The following is a 6,408-nucleotide window of genomic DNA, read 5'->3' as shown; positions in this document are numbered from 1 at the left end:
AGCGACTGAGCCAGCGCTCTAGAGCCTGCGAGCCACAACTACTGAGCCCACGTGCCACAACTACCGAAGCCCACACACCTAGAGCCTGTGCTCCACAGCGAGAAGCCACCACAATGAGAAGCGCGTGCACCGCAACAAAGAGTAGCCCCCGCTCGCCGCAACCAGAGAAAAGCCCGCGCGCAGCAACAAAGACTGAATGCAGCCAAAAAAAAAAAAAAAGTAAAAAACCAAACAAAAAACCCCAAAAAAACTTACTACAAAGCTACAGTAATTAAAAGAGTGTAAAGACAGACAAAATACCAATGAAATAAAGAGCCCAGAAATAAACCCTCACATATCTGGTCAAAGGTGCCAACAAAGGTGCCAGGACCCTTCAAGAGGGAAAAGGTCTTCTCAAAAAACGGTGGTGGGAGAACTGGCTCTCAGCGTGCAAAAGAATGAAGTCAAACCCTCATCCAATACCATATTCAAAAATTAATTCAAAAATGGGTCAGACTTAAATTTAAGAACTAAAACTATAAAACCCTTAGAAGAAATCACAGGAGAAAATCTTCATGATCTTGGATTAGTTAATGATTTTTTTAAGTGTGACATCAAAGGCATAGGCTATTAAAAAAAGGATAAATTGTACTCCATCAAAATTTAAAACTTTGGTGCATCAAAGGATATTATCGATATTAAGAAAAAGTTAAAAAATTCACAGAATGGGAGGAAATATCTGTAAACCACATATCTGATAAGGGATTAATATCCAGAATATATAAAAAAACTTCTACAACTTAACAAGAAAATAAACAACCTGATTAAAATATAAGCAAAAGAACTGAAAAGACATTTCTCTAAAGAAGATATATAAATGACCAATAAGCACATGAAAAGATGCTCAACATCACTAATTATTAGGGAAATATAAATCAAAACCACAATAAAACACCCCTTCACATCCACTAGAGTGGCTACTATCAAAAAATGGGAAAATAATTCAAGTTGGTGGAGATGTGGAGAAACTGGAACCCCTGTGCTGCTGGTGGGAATGTAAAATGGTGCAGCCACTGGGGAAACTTTGGCGTACCCTCAAAAAGTTAAATATAGGATTACCATATGAGCATGCAATTCTACTCCAAGGTATAGACCCAAAAGAATTGAAAACTGGGACTCAGAAAGCTACTTTTCACAGCAGCATTACCCACAACAGCCAGAAAGTAGAAACAACGCAAGTGCCCATAAACAGGTGAGTGGAGAAACAAAATGTAATCTATGCATACAATGGAATATCATTTAGCCATAGTAAGGAATGAAGTTCTGATACATGTTACACGGATATGCCTTGAAAATATTATGCTAAGTCTAATACGGCAGACACAAAAGGACTAATATCATACGATTCCACTTACATGAGGTACCCAGGATAGTCACATTTATAGAGACAGAAAGTGGAATAGTGGATTATTGTTTAATGGGTATAGAGTTTGTATTTGGGATGATGAAAAGTTATGAAAACAGTGGGTATAAGCGCACAACAACATGAACGTACTTAGTGCCACTGAATGGCATTAAAAATTTAAATTAAAACTAATTTTATGTTATGCATATTTTACCACAATAAAAAAACCTGAATAAAAAATGAGCCAACAAATCCAGAGGGTAGAGCAAACGAGCCAATTCCACAACTTTCACAAAGGAAGTCAGTTAAAACTGTTAAATGTTGGTAAATCAAGTGATTCAAGCATCTTCCAGAAGAGCTAAAAACAAACAAGGCAAGTACTTGGCCTGCGGAGTCCAAGTGCAGGTGGAGAGCAAGGAGGAAGCGCCTGTTCCTCGCTGGCGGCACGTTCCCGGCCACAGCGGCCCTGCAGGCCCTCCAGCCACCACACAGACGTTCTACATTCGCGCCGTCCAATTTGGTGCCACCAGCTACGTTCAGCGCTTGAAATGTGGCTCGTGAAACTGAGGAATTAATTCTAAATTTTATTTAATTTTAATAAATTTAAATAGCCACACATGGCTGGTAGGTGGCATTTACTAAAATGTAATGGTAACAAAGTATGTCTTGACCATTTTAAAAAGTAGTGGAGCTCAGTAAATTTGCAAGATACCAAATTACGTAACCAAAAAAAATCAACAGATTTCCTAGAGGGAAAGAAAAAGATTAATTTGAAAATACAAAGAAAAATTATATTGATAATGGAACAAAAACATTACAATTCTCAAAAATAAACTTCACAAGGAATCTGCAGAACTGAAGTGAACAAAAGAACACAAAGGAAGGCTTAAATAAGTGGACAGACATAATTTGTAGCTGGAGAAGACCTGCTATGATCCACGTGGGCCACGTGCAGGCATCAGAACCGACAGGGAACCGACAGGGTCCAGACGGGGTCCCAGGCAGATGGGATTCTGGTGTGTGAGAAAAGGGACCTTCCCACTCAGTAGGAAACAGGGGACCACTCAGCGGATGACTGGTGCGCTACCGGGGAAGAAACGTCTGGCTCCTTCTTTCAGTCTGTACATCCAGTAAGTTCCAGGTAAATTAAACATTTAAATGTCCATAAATTTTCACAGGAAAACCTGAGTGCATGTCGAATGAAAAGTGGGAAAAGCCTCTCTAAGGATTCGTACAGAGCCCGAGAGCCACATGGAAAAGACAGACACGTTAACTACATAAAATGAGACTTTATAAAACAAAGTCAAAAGATGATCTTGGGGGGAAACATTTGCAACATTTTCATATAATAATTTTGCTTAAAAAAGTCTAATTTCCAAAATGTAGAAAGTTTAATTTTAAAAAGTTGAACCCAACAAAAAAATGATAAAAGGACACTAAAATAACTCATAGAAAAAATGTGAAAATTTAATCTACTTTAAGGCTTAAAATTATAAGATCCCTTTTCAAAGTGATTGGTGCAGATTTCCAAGATCAATAACGTCCACATCCTTTTGCCAACGTGGGTAACAAGTGTCTCATCCTGCCCCTGAGTATGATTAGTGCAGCGTTACTGAAGGATAATTTGATGATAACCATTAACACGTTAAATGTGCACATACTCTCTGACTAACAATTATACTTCCAGGAAATCAGAGTACAAAAACACAATTTTTTTTTTAAAGAAACACTTGCTGAATAGTAGAGTTCATTAATTATCTTGGCTAACTGGATAACAAAGGATCCAAATAGTTATTTTTAACAATACTTTTTTAAAAGACTAGAAGAGTGGATACAGAAGTGGTAACAGTGTTTCTCTCCATGGCATAAAGCTACAGGTTGTCTCTGACAGGTAACTGAACAGGAGGACAGCGGCGTGAAGCCCAAGGTGTAGAGAGGCTTCCTCATGAACTCAGGCCTTACCCGGATTGCCTTCAGTCCATTCGACACCTTATTTTCTTCCACGACCGCAATAACTTCCTGTCCAACATTTAGAAGCACTTTGCTAGTCAAAGCCTCATTGGAGAAGTAGATCAAATCATCAATCATGCCATAATCGCCGCAGTACCTTGTCACGACACCCTGGACAGTTTTCAACTTGGTGTCACCTAAGACGGGTAAACAGAGAGGTTATATTGACCACAAATCAAGTGCACACTACAGTTAAGCCCCCCAGAGCGTCCGTGGGGCTAGGAGCCCTGTGGGCTGAGAACCTCCCTGGGGACTGGGGTGCTCAGAAAGCAGGGTTTTAGAGGCAGACTACCCAGGTTCCTCCCAGGGGCACAGGCAGCGGGCTCGATGGGGAGAGCCCGCTGCATCTGACGGCCAGCTCCTCCCCAGCCATCTGTGGAACCCTGGGCCTTTAACCAACCACGCCGTGCCTGTCCTCACTCGTAAAACGGGGACAGTCATGGTCTCTGTCCGAGAGAGCTGTGTGAGGGTTATTACGTGACAGACGCGTGCAATGCGTAGACCTCTGAGTGGCCGGCACAGGCTGGGGGCATCGTAAACTGCTGTTAGCATTATAGCAGCATCAGGGGAGTGGCTACTGTCATCCTCATCACCGCTGTTGTCAATACCACCAGCAGCACGGTCAGGCGATTCTGTGTTATTGCACCAAAGCAGGCGCTGGAAGACGTTCTGGGCCTGGGGGCCAAGTCTGGCGTAGAGCAGGGCCTGCCCTCATCCACTCAAGAGACCCCGGCCAGAACCCGTGCTCCGAGTCCGCACAGCACCTCGTCTGCTCCTTGTCAGACACAGAAGACACCCAAGTGCCCAGGGCACGGCCCAGCCACGGAAGCCCGCGGAAGCCTGCCTGGAACTCCGACTGCTGTTCAAGGGCCACATTTAACAGACAAGATCCGCGGACGGACGAAGCGACTTACTCCAGGCGGCGAAGAGGCATTAACAACTCTGGGCAGAGATGGCGGTTAGCGTGCTGCCCTAAAAGTAACTCCACGGCTGACGTTCTGGCTTCTCTTGCGGAGAATTTCGTCTTTTCAGAGGTTAGAGAAGGCAACTAGAGAATCACTACCCGGCGTTCAAGTCTCAGATGCAAAGAGGAATTGGGAGGAAATGCGAAAAGCCTTGGGGAAAAGCAACTGTGTAATTCGGGGTGCAGGGAGGGACGCTGTGGCAGAAACAGAAGTACGTACAGCTCGTACTTCAGGAAGATGGGTTCGAAAACAATTTCAAGTAAACAGGAGGAGGATGCCACGAGACTCTAAAACGACAGTTTCAGACAGCCAGGTTACACTCTTCAGAGCTGTCGAAGCACACAACCGCAAGGGACACTGACACAGAGAGAACGGGAAGCCGCGCGGGGACGACGTGTCAAGGCGCTCCCGGCGCATGAAAACACAAAGCGGAAACAAGGAGGCACAGACCCCAAAAGCCGTAAAATGCTATTACGTACTGAGAAGACCTAGTTAAGTTACACTGCAAAGAAGAGATCATCACGGGACAGACACGCCTCAGCTTTGAGTTAGAAAACAAGCAAAAGCTCTCAAATCCCGATCTCGTCACACTAACGCCCTGGGACCCGGCTCGGACCACGCTCCTCCCCCACTCCCGCCCCACCAGGCGCAGGAACCAGGCTTTGAGGGCCTCAGCGGCTCTCACTACGTCACCAGCCGCCCCCCCCCCCACCCCCGCGCCCGTCCACAGTCCCGGTCCACCGCCTGGCTGGGCGGCCTCAGGGGGCCGCGCGTACCAGCCCTTCCCGCGAGGCACCTTCTGCGAGCTTGGGCCCCGGCGGCCCGGCCTCCTCCTCGGGTTCTTCCGCCCTCCTCCAGAAGAAGGCCACCAGCTTGCCCGCGAGGTGCAGCATGGCCCGGCCGTTCGTCTCCGCCGCCCCAGGCGCCCGCACGCGGCCCGCCGCTCCCGCTGCCCTCAGCCAATGGGGTTGCTGCGCCCGAGCCTGCGCCTGCGCGCCCTCGAGCTTGGCCAATAGGGTTGTGGCGCCCGCGCCTGCGCCCACGCCTGGTCAAGCTCGGCCAATGGGGGTGTTGCACGCGCCAAGCCTGTTAGCTGCGGGTGGTCGGCGGTTGCTGACCGTTAGTGCGCGGCGTGGGAGTGACGTCATGCCTGGAGCTCAAGGCGTGCGCTGGTGGGCAGGGCTTCGCGCAGATGGGCGGGGCTTCGCCCAGGTGGGCCTCCCTCCGTCCGTCCGTCGGAGGAGCGGGGAAGGCAGAGCATCTCACAACTCTGTGCTGTCAGGTGTAGCTTTGGCAGATATGCTTTATCAAGTTGAGGAAGTTCCCCCTGTTCCTATTTTTCTGAGAGTTCTTATCGCGCTTGGGTGTGGAATTTTATCAAATGCTTTTTTCTGTGTCTGTTGAGGTGATCATGTCGTTTTCGGGTGTTAATGACAGTGAATCATACTGATCGATTTTTCAAATGTTAAGCCACCCGTGCTTTTCTGGGAACACTCAACTTGGTCATTGTTTATTATCCTTTTTGTGTATTGATTCAACTTGGTAATGTGTGGTCAAGGGTGGCATCTTTGCTCCTGAGTGATGAAGAAATTTTCACATATTGAGGTGTGGGGAAGTCCTTCTGGCTTATACCTGATTTGGCTTGAACTCTACGCTAACTAGAACAGCCTGCCTTGTGGCCTATCAGACATACATTGTACATCTGCTTTAACAAATTCAATACATTCAATAGTTAAAGGGCTATTTAAGTTACCAGTATTGAGCAATATTGCATAAACTTTGGTAATTTCATCTTTTATGGGATTTGTCCATTTCATCCAAGGTGTCAAATTATTAGCATAAATTGTTCACAGTATTTCCTTACCATCCTTTTTATGTCCGTGTGATCCACTGTGATGAACCATCTTTCATGCCTGATGTTGGAAATTTATGTCTACCCTCTTGTCTTCATCAGTCTAGCTACAGGTTTATCAGTTTTATTTGTCTTTTCAGAAAACACCTCTTGGTTTCATTGATTTTTCTCTATTCGTTATTTCCTTTTTTTGTCTT

The sequence above is a fragment of the Leucopleurus acutus genome (assembly GCF_964270905.1).
Source record: "Leucopleurus acutus genome assembly, chromosome: 11".
Lineage (NCBI taxonomy): Eukaryota > Metazoa > Chordata > Mammalia > Artiodactyla > Delphinidae > Leucopleurus > Leucopleurus acutus.
This window is presented reverse-complemented; position numbering follows the sequence as displayed.